Source organism: Carassius auratus, chromosome 40 (genome assembly GCF_003368295.1).
Source record: "Carassius auratus strain Wakin chromosome 40, ASM336829v1, whole genome shotgun sequence".
Lineage (NCBI taxonomy): Eukaryota > Metazoa > Chordata > Actinopteri > Cypriniformes > Cyprinidae > Carassius > Carassius auratus.
In genome coordinates, this window is record NC_039282.1 from 10,119,422 (window position 1) to 10,135,692 (window position 16,271).

General features: G+C 36.0%; 1 protein-coding gene and 1 long non-coding RNA gene across 2 annotated transcripts in view; one reads left to right on the forward strand and one right to left on the reverse strand.

Annotated features, from left to right (window-relative positions):
• Window positions 1-16,271, forward strand: part of LOC113058534 (ankyrin repeat domain-containing protein 13B-like) — a 58,121-nt gene that overhangs the window by 33,101 nt on the left and 8,749 nt on the right. The window lies entirely within an intron of this gene.
• On the reverse strand, window positions 9,430-10,935 carry LOC113058538 (uncharacterized). Its single transcript, XR_003278002.1, has 2 exons — window positions 10,681-10,935; window positions 9,430-10,454 (listed from the first exon to the last, which is right to left on the reverse strand). It is a non-coding gene; the product is annotated as an uncharacterized LOC113058538 (long non-coding RNA).

A 16,271-nucleotide genomic window follows, 5' to 3' on the forward strand; every position in this document is an offset into this window, starting at 1 on the left:
TTTGTAAATTTCGTTCATTTTTATCAAAATATAATTAAAATGTTACGCATTACTTCCCTAACATGTCTACTAGTACTTACGCAAACCTTGATCACACTACAAACAATGCAAAACTATAATGCTATAAGAAACAGAAAAGATGAATTCATTGTTTACCTGGGTATTCAGTCTATGATTAGCTCACCTCACCTCTTATCTGACAAGTCTTCAGATTTGAGTCATTCTTTCACCACGTGACAGCCCTATAAGCTTTAATCTATAAAGTCTGAGACAGAAAAATTATTGATTAGTTCAACCGTCGAGTCATCATTGGGTTTGAGTCGTTCCTTCATCACGTGAAAGCCCTATAAGATTTGACCTTAGACTGTATAAAAGAAGTTACCCTGGCAACAAATCTATATATATTCCTTTTTTTGGTCTTTAGGATTTGAAGTGTATTGCCTTAATGTTTTAATGTTTGTATTGTTTAACTTAAAAAAGTAAGAAAAAAAGAACCTATTAACCTATCATTCGTTCTTTTGTCACGTGACGTCACAGCATTGGATAGAGAAATTAATTTACAAGCTTCCCTACAAATGGGTGCATAGTTATCATCATCATCATCATTATAATAATTATTGTTTACTCTTACAGTTACTTCGTTTCTGGTCTCAAATTGTAGCTTTACTTCTTACAGTTTATAAATGTGTGAATTTCTGTCATTATTTTCCATACACTGAATTTTGTAACAAAAGATAATAAAGAGTTGGCAATTATTATCATTATTAAGTATCTTTCCGGCTCAGACTGCATAGGTTAAAGCTTATGGGTCTGTCACATGATGACTGAACGAATCGAAAAACCAGAAGGCTCAAGAGATGAACTAATCAATTCTTTTTCCGGCTAAAGGCTGAGTTTTTGAAACAGGTGAACTACTAGACTAATTCCAGTACAGAACCTATAGAATTTTGCGTATGCGCGACTGAATGAATCATTCCCCAAGACGACTCATTCTTCAAAATGAACTAATCGTTCAAGAACGACCCATCAGAGGAGGACGCGCTCAGGAGAGTTCTAACAGTTCGGACATTGCACGAATCAGAGGAAAAGACAAAAAATATTGTTCAGTTTCTTACACAGACAGACCGTTTTGTGTCTTTGCACATCAGTGTATCATCATGAGCTGCAGGGCTTCATTTTGTTTTGTTTGTGTATGTTTTTTTACTTTATGTTTTAGCTGTGATTTCCATCCACTTACATTATAAGACAACGGTTTGTGTTAAAAATCTTGGTTTGCGTTCTACTGAAGAAACAAAGTCACCTACATCTTAGATGCCTTGGGGGTAAGCAGATAAACATACATATAAATTTTTTGGGGTGAACTATCCCTTTAAGACACTCTTGAGCAATGTTGTAATCAAAGGCTTTGGTCAATTGAGGTCTGAGTGACTTCTCAGATAGGAGGGAGACATTATAGTTCTTGCAGGTGAAAGTATTCAGACACTATATCATTTAAGCTATGGCCTGTCTTATATAAGTAAACACACAATCCAAACAATGCCTTTGTTGTCACACAAAGTGGGAAGGGCACATGAACAGCAGGCTTTGAAGCAAAAATAGCATCCTAAGGACTCCTACATCAGCAAATACTTTAGGTTTGATTCTGAAGTTACAACCGATTAGGACCGTGAACAAAGAATATCCTATAGCTAAACATTTTAAATGTAAACATTCTTAAAATCCAATGTAAAGATCATATTTTACAATGTTTATATCAGGAAAGAGAATACAGAACAAAAACAACCAAAGAGAGATTACTGAATTTATAAATTCAAGGCAGTGAAATGTGTGTGTAAACTAGTGATTGTTTAATCATATATAATTGCTATTCAACATCTTAGTAAGCTGTTTACTTATCATGTGACCTAATGAAGAAATTACTATTATAAGTCCTTAGTGAGAGTAACTGCAGGACATGTAGCCATGAAATAATACAGTTTTTTTTGTTATTTTTTTTTTTTTGTTGTTTTGTTGTTGTAATTGTTGTTTTTTGGTAACCAATATTTACAGGCAGAACTAAATACTTAAAATACATAATTGATCACCAAAAAAAAAAAAAAAAAAAAAGATAATTTACTGTTATATAAATCAAGATGACTGACTTGGTCTGCCACCAATATTTACAGCCAGAACTAAATACTTAAAATATATAATTGATCACGTAAAAAAACAACAACAAAAAAACAAACAAAAAAAACAAAACATACTTCCTTATTCATTAGAAGGGAAAGATCATTGTTTTCAAATCACATAGTTGGCCCGTAACAAGATGAGGTCTGACCCAGACCTATGGGAAAATCCATCTTGTTTAAAAAGGCCCAAGACGGAAAAAAAAACACTGTTAATCTCTCATCTAAATATCTGAGTGAGATGTTACACACAACAAGATGAGTCATACCATCATACAATTTTATTCAAGGATATTTTTCATCATCTTTGGAGACTTAAAACAAAGGTGTGCTGTAAACTAAACATGCTACTACTACAATTCCAATGTGTCTCAATAAAAGCCTTTAGTAGACAATTAAACTTCATTTAGACATTCAAGTGATGGAGAAACCTGGTTAGTTTGCCTCACAGTGAAGTCCAGACAAGATGTCCAAGTTTGATAATTAACATCAGTCATTACAGAGACAACAAATCAACAAAGTCGGACAGCTAGGAATAAATATTGGGATACTAGTCAACTGTTGAACACTCCTAAAACCCATTAGGACTGCTTGTTTAGAGCTCACTATTCTACATGTCTAAGTGTATTTTATGTAAACACACTTAAATCTAAATTAAAGACAGATCTACCACACGTGTGTATGCATGACGTAGGTTCTCTGTGTATAAAGCTGATGGCATCAAAAGATGGTTTAAACACACCCATCTCCTTACGTTACAACACATCACAGCCTGCATTCCACTGCATTTGCTCTCCTGACAGCACATAACTTCTGAGGCCTTATCAAAAAACAACTCTGGCCTGTTAGCACACTTGGGTTGTGTAAGCTACTTTGTGTTTATATCAGAGTTTTCCCATTGGGCTTTCTTGGCTGGTAATTTGAGATGTGGCTGTTGTCATGTTGTGTTTACAAAATTAAAAGTCCCTGTTGGGCAACGGCTGCCGTCTCGCATTCAATGTCCTGGAAAAGGTCACTAATCCTTTCAAGATTATGGACGCTCCCTTGATTACCCCCATTTCAGGACCGCAGTGTTCTTAAGAGCCAGCTGTTTCCTATACTTGGAGCTGGGAATGTGTCTGATACCAATTCCTACTCCGTTAAAACATGGTCAACCACATGGGAAATCCTGTGGGTGGTATGACCGAAATCTTATATTGCTGTAGGAGTAATTTTATTACGGTAACATTAAGTCTTTTTCACAACATAGTGGTTGTTGCTGGAATTTTGAGCCAGTGAGTTAACTTATTTACGGAATAATTTTCATATTTTTTTTATTTTTTTATATTGTATTACATTTATTAAAATACAAAAAAATATAAAAATCATATAATCATGTATATTTGAATATTTTAGATCAAATGTTTAAAATCATACAAAGAAAGCATTCATATTTACATGATATAAAAATTAATGTATTGTGATATATATATATATATATATATATATATATATATATATATATATATATATATATATATATATATACTATTAGTCTTTTTGTCTTTTCTATTTTGTGGACACAACCTAATGGACACAAACCAAAAGATGTGATTATAAATGAATGAAAAGTCTGGTATCAATGCAAAAACAGTTCAAAGCAGCTGTAAAATATATAAGCCAATAAATGTAAATCTGTGACTAAACATCAGAGGAATTCTAAATGCATAACGTTTTAATGTTCCTTAGCAAAAAAAAAAAAAAAAAAAAAACTGCAATTCACTTTGGACATGTGTGGTGCATCTCAATGTGTCAAAACTACATTTTTATCAAAGCTAACCACACTGGAAACGGCTGTCTGCACTAAATTATGCAGCAGAAATGCAACTCTTTAAATGGTATATAGCACCATAGCTCTGCCGGATAACATATTTACACCTGACCTTGAAAGAAACCTTGGTGAAATTAAATGAAACTCAGGCATGGATAAACTTGCTTTGCCCAGCCCTGTGAGAAACAGTCATCAAACACACACACACACACACACACACACACACACACACACACACACATGTGTACGTGGTCCAGAAGAACCTGTTGGGCCACACTGCTGTGACTGTGCATGGCCTTAATTTCTCTGCACTCTTCACTACATGCTGGATCTATTTTTCTGATCTGTTTCCTGGTGTCTGTATGTCCTGCTTTCTCTCTAAACCACCCCCTTCTCCAGCCCCAAGACTAATTTGAGCTGCTGGAATGAGGCCAGTGCACAAAACAAATGTATTGCAGGCCAGTGAAGACTGAATAGTGCCATAAAAAGAAAAAAACACACACACCAAAAAAAAAAATGCGCTGCAGGCCTACTAAGACTTTATAGTGCAATTAAAAAACAAAAAACAAAACATAAATGCAAACGATGACAGTCCTGCTAATATGAACCACACTCCAGACACGTAGATACAGAAATCTCTTTAGCAGCTACAACTTTTGCTTTACATTTTAATACCGCATCAACTGGTTTTACAGGCTTGACCAAGTCCAGTTTAAAATGCCGCCAAGATGCAGACCACAAATAGTTTACAAGTGATTGTGAATCATTTTATGACAAAGTCTCAAAGGTGATACCCATTTGCATATTTATAAAAAGTGGCATACAAATGTCCTGTTCAAAAGCGTTTTTTTCTCTGAAAAAAAAAAAATTAATAAAGTGACAGTAAAGTCACTCAGCAGCACAACTTTTTTTAGCATTTTTAACATTAATAATAAGAAGAAATAGCACCAAATACGCATATTAGAATGATTTCTGAAGGATCGTGCAGACTGAAGAATAAAGTTATGGTTGCTCAATATTCAGCTTTGCCATCACAAGAATAAATTACATCTTAAACTATATTCAAATAGAACACAGTTTTTTCAAAATTGTTATAATATCTCCATAATATGACAAATAATTTAGAAATTATTTTTGATCAAACAAATGCAGCTTTGGTAAGCATAATACATACATTTTATTAAAAAGAAATAAAAATAAAACTTACAGACGCCAAACTTTTGAATAATAGTGTACATGGCAGCATTAAAAAGCATTTAGTTTATATTTATGTTCCTGAGAGTACTGCAGATCCCCCTGCACCCCTTGAAGTCTCTAAATATTTCAGTGCTAATAATGCAGGCCAATTGTTACGTAATCCAGGGTCAGGCTGTTGCATGGGGGTGCCAGTGGGAAAAGGCAAATGAAAACAAACACAAAGCTATGAGATATGAGAAAATTGTAAAATAATGACATCATACTCATCATAGGATTACCTAACATGCCATGTAATTGAGGACATGTGTGGCACAGCATTAAGAGTGCCAAGTTTTGGGGTGGTTTGTAAGCTTGACCTGAGTGTTCTAGTGTTTGTCTTGGATACTACACACACAAAAGCCTGATGTCATGTAAGACCCTCCCAGACGATTCCTACTCTGGTGGTGGGAAGCCAAACAGCATTGCATAACCAAACTTGAATAGTTATCGGTCCGCCAGGATTATGATTCAAATTAGATCAGAGACTGAACCCCGTCCAGACCCTCTATAAAGCCCCAAGCTGTCAACCATGTGCTGCAGACCTTGTTCTTGTACTCTTGCAATTATATATATATATATATATATATATATATATATATATATTTTAGTACTTTTGTTTTTGTAACAGAACAACAAGACAAAATAAGCCTAAACATTCATTAATTACAAATATGACATGAGCTAATTTATACTTTTTTAAAAATCAATTTCCTGTACTAATTTTTTGGGGACATGGAGTTAAATACAACTAAACATAGAGATCCGAGTACTACAATTGTATTCGCTTTTAATGGCATCTTTAAATTAAAATATTTATATAATATTAAAAATATTTCAATAAATGAACACGCACAGTGTAGGAAATGCGTAGATTTTTGGATGCCATTTCAATCCTGCATAAATCAGATTTTGTCTGGGTCCATGTATAGGGCCTTTTGTTGTTCTCATTTGATGTCCGATTTTGCATAAACCACAATGGTGACAGCATGAAAGAATTAGTAAATCTAAAACAAGAGACAGATGCAAAACAAACAAGTCTGATGCCACTTACATACGTGTGTACTCTAAAATACACAAATATTGCTGACCTCAGATACAGAAAACTGATATTCATGCAAATATTGTAGTGTTCTAGATTGCAAAGTCACGTACACAAGGTAGTTGCAGGTCACCATCTTCCTGGTTTCACTTACATAAAACCTAACTTTTTAAAATAAAAATTCTTAGTCTGAGATATTGATTAACATCATGTGAATCATAGCTTAATTTCCACTCTTACTTTAGTTTGATTCCTTGACTAAGCCTATATCTAGCCAAAACAGGCAGATCAAGCAATGCAGTTACCCATTCTGAACTTGAAACAAACATTAAAGCTCAAAAGGTTGGCAGGGTTTGAATATTAAAGTCATGTTCAGAATACTCCCCCTGGTGGAGATACTGCATAACATAAATTGGATTAAAACTAAATTGAATGCTCTACTTAAAAACAAAGATGACGGTTCAGAAGTGTAGTTATGAATATAAGAGACATGAATTTGAACATACCTCCTGGGCGAAGAGCACCTGTCATTTTCAGCACTGCCTGCCTCCTGCAAAAAGAGATAGAGAGACCCCAAGTGGTCAGACCCCAAGTGCATTCACATTCACATGGTGGACCAGCAAACTTCAGCAAACAAAAGAAATGACACACACACACATAAACATTTTTTTTTTACAAAAATTCCCCACTCCTGGAAATGCAATTAAAATATGAAAATTAATAATAATTTAAAAATTTAGCTAAGAAATGTGAACTGCCACATGAAACAGCAACACGTCTTTCTAATATGGGTAGAAAATCAGTTAAAATAATTATTGTTCAAGTCAACATAATCAGTATTCATCAAAATTATATTGGATTCATTTTCAGATCATATGCACACATACAAATAAAAAAAACATAAGTCATACACTACCATTCAATTTTTTTTTTTTTTTAAAGAAAACCTATATTTGGGGCATATTGGGATATTATATTGGGATATGACTACTGATATTTATATGCATTTGATGTAAGTAGCGTGCTATACTGTTATAAAGATCTAATTTATTTACATTACACACTATCAAAATGTTACTTTTTGGCTATATAGAGTAAATATCAGCAACTGAACCCAAGTTTGACCCTCTGAATAAAACTGAGTTCTGTGTGAGCTTTATATTCTCACATATCAATTTATGACTCATACAAGCTTGATGTACTAAATGGAAAAAAAACCACATATGCAATGATTAAATGTTTTCTGAATCTTTATTTTACATGACACTTACAGAAAAATACAGAGTTAATAAAAAAATAAAGCTTTTATTTATAAGATGATAACCAGACGATGCTAACAACACAAACTGAAATATGCTATTTAATATAGTCAGTTTACAACAATGTAGAACAAGTGTCTGTTGCTGCAGTTTATTCTGTTTCAAATAGCTACTATTAAAGAAAAAGTATATGTAGTTAACAGTATATCTGCACAGTAACTAATCATAAACAACGATAATGATTTGAAAAGGACGGTTTGGGGAACAGAACAGAGCAGCAGGGCTTAAATATCATAATTTCATCCCATGGGGACAGTCTTACTATCACTGAAAATTGCCCCTTGTGCATCATAAAATGTAACAAAACGTGACGTGGGCTTTACAGATGATGAAATATTGTTCTCGAATAACCCAAAATAATATACAAACATACATATAAAATAATAAAATAATATAAATGCCACTGGCCATTAAGAATTGTTCTTTCTTTTTTTATTTGTTGGACAAATAAAGGGGTTATTAAAAACAACATACAAAAATACAGAAAAAAAATACAGTACAACAATTTTACCAGTCTGATTTTTTTTTTTTTTTTGTCAGCGTGCACATATCGATCATATCAAGAATTCAAGAGCAAATAAAGGATGTGATAAAAATAGTGAGTGAGCAGCCAGACATAATACAAAGCAGCACAGAACATGCACTAACACCATCATATGAAAGCCTGGGAGTTTTAAACCGTGTGCTGAAAATGGTGTCCTTTGTGAAACCCCTGGCTAAAATGGGTAAAGAGTTCCACAGCCAGACAACAGCTGGTGGGAGAGCCCTGTCACCCATGTGTCATAATGCATATGTACGGAGGAGGGTTTCATTTCCAGGCCCTAAATACAAGGGCTTAATCATCAGTCTAGAGCTGATTGTTTTATCCACAGCTCTCTTTATCCTATTTAGAAATACTAGACTAATGCAAACCAATACAGCCAAGATTTTTTGATCCCTGATGTGGTGTACTGTATATATAGGGAGGAAAAAATAATCAAATACTGTAAAATGCCTGGGTTACATTTTACTGAAAACCCCCATCCACTCCCATTTCATCCCAGCAGATGAAACATACAGGTGAGACACCACAATAAGGTGGAAAGAGGGGCAAAAAGAAAATAATTTAGCTGGGTGTGGGTGTTTTGACATTGATTAATGGCTTCATCTCACAGCATTATTGCTTTCAGTGGTCGGACGTCTTATTGGTTATTTAACGCATCACTATTCCTGAAATTTCCTCCATACAGTTAAAATCACATACCATGAGTTTTTTTTGTTGTTGTTGTTGTTATTGTTTTTGTTTGTTTTAATCAAAAAACAGCCACAGCACATGAGGAAATGGAGATGCATTGTTTCCTACTTCATGATATCTCATGTAAATATCGTTTTGCAACATGGACACGTCTCACATTTTGTTATCAGCATAACACTGTCTGCATCTGTCAGTGACCTTATCTCTGTCTTCTCTGTGTGGATTAGCACGGAGAGCAGGGAAGATAAGATTGAGATTAGGGGACACTGACTACTGATTTTAAGACATACAGATGAACAGCAGTGTCTTTTAATTAAAGTTTGACTCGGATCGCTTCCCTGGAGACAGTGAAAGGGGGGTTTGACGGGTGGAGTAAGAAAACTGCTCCTCGAGGCTTCAAAGAATTGTAATGCTCTCTTTCACACAACAGAAAAATATATAAAAGTGAAATCGAAATAATTTAAATGAGTGCTGCTACTAGAGTACCACTGAAAACTAAATTGATCATTTTGTGATATCATTCCTAATAGTTAAATCCTGTTTAATCTCAGTTGAGAACTGGGTCAGAATGACCTAAGAAAAGCACAATAATCGCAGTGTCCAACACATGAAAACAAATAAAAGAGGTTAAAGCAGGATTTATAGCTGCCTTCAAATTAAAAATATGCTGTAGCACATAAACATTTTATGCAGACTGTCATCCTTTCCACAGAGCACTAGTCCATCTAGTGCTTGTCTACTGGAATTGCAGCCTTTGCAGTTCCTGTGATTAAAAGAGAGTTACTGAGATAGACCAGTCAGGGTAGCACCATATTAGATTTTTGACAGGAGTGAAAGCGAGTTTGTGATGGATAGAAGTACAATGTGTGCAATGGACTGTACTGTTGTCTACCAGTTGTTCAGCTGATAAAACATCTCTATCGAGTTTTTGTTTGCTTCCAGTAATTATAGTTCCCATAATTTTCTCATCACCTAATTTCAATGATTTTTCCAGTTATTAAGTATTTGTAAGATCATTTTACAGAGACTGTTGCGCAGGATTTACATTTGCATGACAGGTACACAAGTTTAGAGGAAGGCCCTACTTCATTGGTCTCAAAACTGGGTCCTGGAGGGCCAGAGTCCTGCAGAATTGAGCTCCAGCTTGCCTCAACACACCTTCATGGAAGTTTCAAGTATACCTAGTAAGACCCTGATTAGCTGGTTCAGGGGTTTGATAAACTCTGCAGGACACTGGCCCTCCAGGACTGAGTTTGGTGACCCCTGCCCTACATCATCATACATACAAAAAGTATACAAAAATGTCCTTAGATTAGAATTCCACTTAATGAAGCCCATCAAAATGCCTTCATGCAGAACACTGGAACAGAGGCACTCACTTTAGAAATGTCAATGACATTTTATTACATTTCCATGGTAACTGTGATTTGTTTTGGAAGTCATTTTTCAGAAACAATTCTCCAAAGAGATCCATAAAGTGAATATGTTTCTGTTAGCAGTCATGAAATCGTGTTAGCAGTCAGAGAGAGGTGTTCTTCACTCCTGTTTCTTCTCAAGCAGCGCGTTGTGGCGCCCGGTGAAGTGTAAACAACCGTCGCGAGGACGACAACCACAACGACGATCATCAAACTCAATCCCACCGTAAGACCTGTGGAGGCATTTTTTATTTTTTAAAGATGAGTTTGCATAAAATCAATAAGTAATGTAGTATGCGTTCTTAGAACACTGATTATGGTTAGAACGAAACTGATACGCGAGCAGTCACGAGAATGACAAAGAAAACAAAAGACGTGTATCTTCGAGCGTCTGTGATTTTAAAATCTTTTTTCCCCCTATTATTATGAAGACAAACCACGGTGTCTGCTTTTGTTTACCTATATGTTGTTGTCCAATGACGGTCAAAAGTCGGTCCATGATTTTGCAGGATATTTTACCATCCAGTTCGATGGCTGACGCAAAGTCCCTCCTGTTGGTAGTCACGTGATTGTTAAAGTTAACGGATTGAAGAAACGACCAAATCAAACGAATTTATAAAACTAGATGTGTAACTTATTCGGTATTTATTTGTTTTGTGTTTATTTTGTTTCTTTTCTACATCTACTTTGTCATTATTTCTGTAAAGTCTTCAGGAGAAGTGCATAGCCGATAGATGGCAGCACTATGTGAATTTTGCACAAAAAACAAACAAACAAAAAAACTCAATATCGATTTGAATGTGTCCTCGATTCATATTAAGCTAAATAATCATTTTGGTATTCGTATCCAATTGGATCTAAGAAGAGTGAAAATCTCTCCAAAATGACCAATTAATGCAGGATCTCCACATCAACTTCTGAAGAAAATCTATTTAACTCGTCAGAACGGACAAATTAAGTCACTGAAATGGGATGCTTTCAATTCTAAAAAAGGTTCATTCATTCACATGCATTGAATTAATTAACATGAAGGTAATGAACTGTGTTTGTGCCTGTCAAACTCACTTCTTGTACAAATGTCTCTGCTATTACCTTCAAATAGCTCCATCTTCCACCAGATGGCGTCACTTCCTAGATCAGAATCAGAAAAAGCTTTATTGCCAGGTTATGTTTACACATACAAGGATTTAAGTGACAGAAGATCCACAGTGCAATAGAATAACAGTGACAAGACAGGACACAGATAATAATATAAAAATATACAAAAACGAAATCCAATATAGATTATTATGATGTACAGGTGTGATGTGAGAAAATTTGAAATGTGAACAAGTATGGTGGTAATGATGACAAGTGAGAGATATCTGAGATAGGCCACCACAGCCATCTCCCCCCACCTTTTCGTTTGTGGCCTATGTGGTCTTTACTCTCAGCACTTCAGGCTGTAAAAAAGGTGTGTGAAAGTTACAGTTCTGAGCAGGGGCGGAGCGGGGGGGTGGCTAATGGGGCTTAAGCCCCGAATGTTTTGTCAAAAGCCCCGAATCTTTTAGCTTTTTTAAAATAACTTCAACTTTGTTTCATTTCCTCTCAGTCTCTCAGACTGGAGCGGCAAAAAAAGAAACAAAAGCTCTATTACTGTGCGTTGTGGCGGACGGTAAAGCATCACGCACCACTTCGCTTGTTTGCCAACTGCTGATAAAAACTAACGAAGAAGAATATAAATCATCTTCTTCGTCGTTGTCATTAGGGGCTGGTGGGCTTTTTATTTCACCGCCGTCGTAGCGAGCTCACTGACTAACCGCCTTAAATTAACATTATGGACATAAAATGGACATTTTTTTAAAAAGGAACTCGTAACAGCAAACCTCACCGGCCAGAGAGAGATTCAAAAGCAATATATCCCAATGTATCAAATGCTAAGTTATTTCAGGGCATGTTTTACAACTGTTCTCGGCACATTAGTGAGATAAGAAGATAGATTAATTGAGAAATATAGCTGGAGAACAATTAAATACAAAATAGTTTGTAGGCTCTACTGGGTGAATTTTTTTTTTTTTTTCTGAGTAACCATCATTTTCCCAGATAGTGTATAGATTTTTAGGCATTCTGTTATCTCAAACAGCCTGAAAAATAGTGCATTTATCTGACATAAATGGGGGAAAAAAATTAACACCCCTGCAGCCCCCTAGGTTTGGGCTAAGCCCCGAATGTTTACATCTTCTGGCTCCGCCCCTGGTTCTGAGCCTTATGAAAACAGGTATACAAACAGTGTATTGAGAATCCTGGATAGAAAGAGATAAAAGGGTGTGTTTGTGTGTATTTGTTGAGATTAGAAGGCATTCTATGCGCACATAATGAGTTCATTAGTCAGTGGGCTGCGATGAAGAAACCCAGTTGCTTCTGATAAAGGGGCTGCAACTGGGGAGCAATGGAAGGTTTCATTTCCTGTCTTCGCAAGGCAACATATCAACCAGATCAGCTAGCGGCAGGGCAAAGTATGGAGGCTGGGTGACAGAGAGGAGAACAGAAGAAGAGCAGGAGAGAAATACAGTGCCTATAAAAAGTATTCATCGCCCTTCTTTTTCACATTTTGTTATGTTGTAGCCTTATGTTAAACTGCTTTAAATAACTTTTCCCCACATATACACTCCATACACCATAATGACATAGCAAAAAAGACATTTGTAACAACGTTGCAAATTTATTACAAATAAAAAACTGAAATGATTCCACTGACTCATGTATTCATGCCCTTTTCTGGGACAGTTGAAATTTCTCTCAGGAGCATTCATATTGCTCTTTACTACACTTTGAGTGACCTGAAGCAAATTAATATGAATGGGTATGATCTAAGTAAAGGCACATAACTCTTAATAAAAAGTCTTACAGCTAAAAATGCATATCAGAGCAAAAACCAAACCCTCAGGATTGTGTCAAGGCACACATTTGAGGAAGAATTCAGAAAGAAATCTGCTGCATTGAAGGTTCGCAGAAGCATTTAGCCTCTATTATTCATAATGGATGAAGTTTTGAAACACTAGGACTCATCCTTAAACTGGACTTTTTGTCAAACTGAGCAATGGATGGAGAAGGGCCTTGGTTAGACTGGTGACCAAGAACCTGATAGTCACTCTAGTTGATCTCCATGATCATATATGGAGATAGGAGAAATCTACAGAAGGACAAACATCACTCCAACACTTTGCCGATCCAGTTTTTATGGCAGTGTGACCAAACTCAATCATCTCCTCAGTGAAGACACATGAAAACCCACTTGAAATTTACAACAAAGCACATTAAGAACACTCAGGTTGTGAGAAACAAGATTCTCTGGTCTGATGAACCTGAAAAAAGAGAGAGTCTATAGTTTCTGTTACATCATCAAGTTGTTCTGAGGTTTTGGATATGCTAAGGAATTGGGATACATCAGGAAGATTACTTACAAAGCAGTCTTTTTTGGTAGAAGTGATGGTTCTACCATACAGTACTTGTAATAAGAAGTAGAATTTACAGTTTTAGCTATGTGAAGTTTACACAAAACTAAATAATTATCTAAGATATCATCGCTTTGCTGCATAATTTATACACCATCCATGTGACAGTATTAAATCAGTGCTGGTGCTTCGTGGACTTCATTGGAAGGTTTGTCTTGTCTATCTTGATGATGTACTGGTGTTCAATCAGACTTTCAGCAAACATCTTAACAGTCTTGAGGAGGTTTTTAGTTGTTTCTGTTCAGCAGGTCTGAAATTGAATGTTAACAAATGTCATTTTGCACGCAGTGAAGTTTCCTTCTTGGGTCATGTTGTATCCATCCAGGGTCTGCTGCCAGATGAAAAGAACCTGAACAAGGTAAGGTCATGGCCTACCCCAAAGGACTGTCCCAGAGGTGAGAGCGTTTGTTGGTCTATGATCCTATTATAGAAGGTTTGTCGGGGATTTTGCTGTAGTGGCCACACCCCTTCATGCTCTGACCCAGAAAGGTGCTTTCTTCAATTGGTTGAGTGAATGTGAGGAGGCTTTTAGGTCACTGAAGCAGGCCCTTATCTGCGCACTCATCAAAACCAAACAAAATGACAAAACGTGCTGGACAAACAAGAAGCTTGCTCAGATGCAGGATGGGAAGGAACAAGTAATTGCTTATGCTAGTCATGCTCTCACTCCATCAGAAAAGAGATGGTCAATAAAGGTTTCTTGTCAGGGGCGCCATTCAGGATTATTACTGATCACAAACCATAGTTGAATCTAAAAAAGGCAGCAGCTAAAAATTATCCAACCAGTAGAAGAGCACGCTGGATACTTGAAATGGATGTGGACTTTACCATTCTACACAATTAAGAGGGGAAACAGCATAATAATGCTGATTCCTTGTCGCAGCGTCCTAGCTCGCCTGTGACTGAAACAAAATCAGTGCAGTGTGGAATTCCCAAGTGCTACTGGGTTGTAGAGTTCTTTCTGACGTGAGTCCGACACTGTCAGTTGATTTGGCTGAATTATAAGCTCAGAAGAAGGTTGACCTTTGTCTTAGTACTGTCATGAACTGGAAAGAGAATGATAGTCAAGGGCCCCCATTAGGCAGACTGAAATATTCCCCTGCCACATCCCCCTATTTTACCCGTTTTGTCAATTTGTACCATTTGAAAGATCAGAGTGCAACAACTGTAGCGGAGTGCATTTTTGAGGATTACATTAAGCAGCATGGGGTCTCTGAGATAGTCCTTATGGACAGAGGTAGACAGTTTGAGTCTGATTTGATTTAGCATTTGTGCAGTCAATTGGGCATTGAGAAAGCCCGTACCTCACTCTACCATGTCCAGTGTGATGGTATGGTCAAAAAACTGAATTGAACATTGAAAGACCAAATCGCCAATTACATTTGTGAAATTGGGGGTAAATGGGATAAATGTCTGCCTCAAGTGGAACTGGCACATAACTCCAGTGTTTATTCTAGCAAAGGGTTCTCTCCTTTCTTTCTTGCACATTGCAGAGAACCATGATTACCTGCCAAAATCCTTCTTCAGTTCTCTTCACTGCATTGTCAGGTGCTTTACCCTTTCACCCCTCGACACCACCATATGTGCCAAACTGTAAAACAGACTACTACCAATGCAAGTACCAAATGTTCGAATCCAACTGCTTTGCTGTTTGAACCTGAAATGTACGCCAAGTCCCAGTGTTCCTCTATGGCCCTGGAGAGGACTATATTGCTTTCAGCAGAAACAACTCAACTAACTCGTAGTGCCTGTATGGTTAAAAAACCTGAAAAGTTTAAAGATTTTGTTTGTTGACGAATTATGTACATATTGGTTGTCTGTGTACTGTATTTTCACTGTATTGGAAAATCCATATAACGAGTTTTCATACAAAATTGTATTATAGGAATGTGATACAGCATGTATAGTGTATTCTAAGGTTGTTTATAGAGTCATTTGGTATATCGCAATATTTTGCACAAGTTTTGATGCAATACTGCACTTATGCAATGTTCTGTCTGTTGCTATGTGCACGAGTTGAAGTTATTCAGCATTATTTTGAGAATGAGTAGGCTTCTTTATTAAGCAGGGAAGACTGTAACCTTTTTTTTATTTTGTAACCTTATGTTGAATTCATTATTTTATTTTACATTTTGTCGATTCATGGTTTATATATTTATATATGTGTGTGTGTGTGTGTGTGTATATATATATATATATATATATATATATATATATTGTTGATGAATCTGTTTAGTAAGAATTTTTTTGTATTTTCATGTCTCATGCAAAGTTTTAAAGCCTTAAATTAGCTGTGGAAAGAGACCTTTATTTCTGTATTATTCTGTCTGTAAATGTAAATATAAATAAACAAATAAGTACCATATTTACTTGAAAGTAAAAATTTTGTGCTTAATGTCACAGTTAAACAAAGCTTAATTAAATAAGATCATTTTAAGAACCCCAACCCTTTCAATTTGACTTCTTTTGGAGGTTCAAACCTTAATTAGTGTTCCCTGTTTTTAAGTGACCTTTGTCAATAGTGTAGTCTACGTGAGATGAACAATATACGAAAAC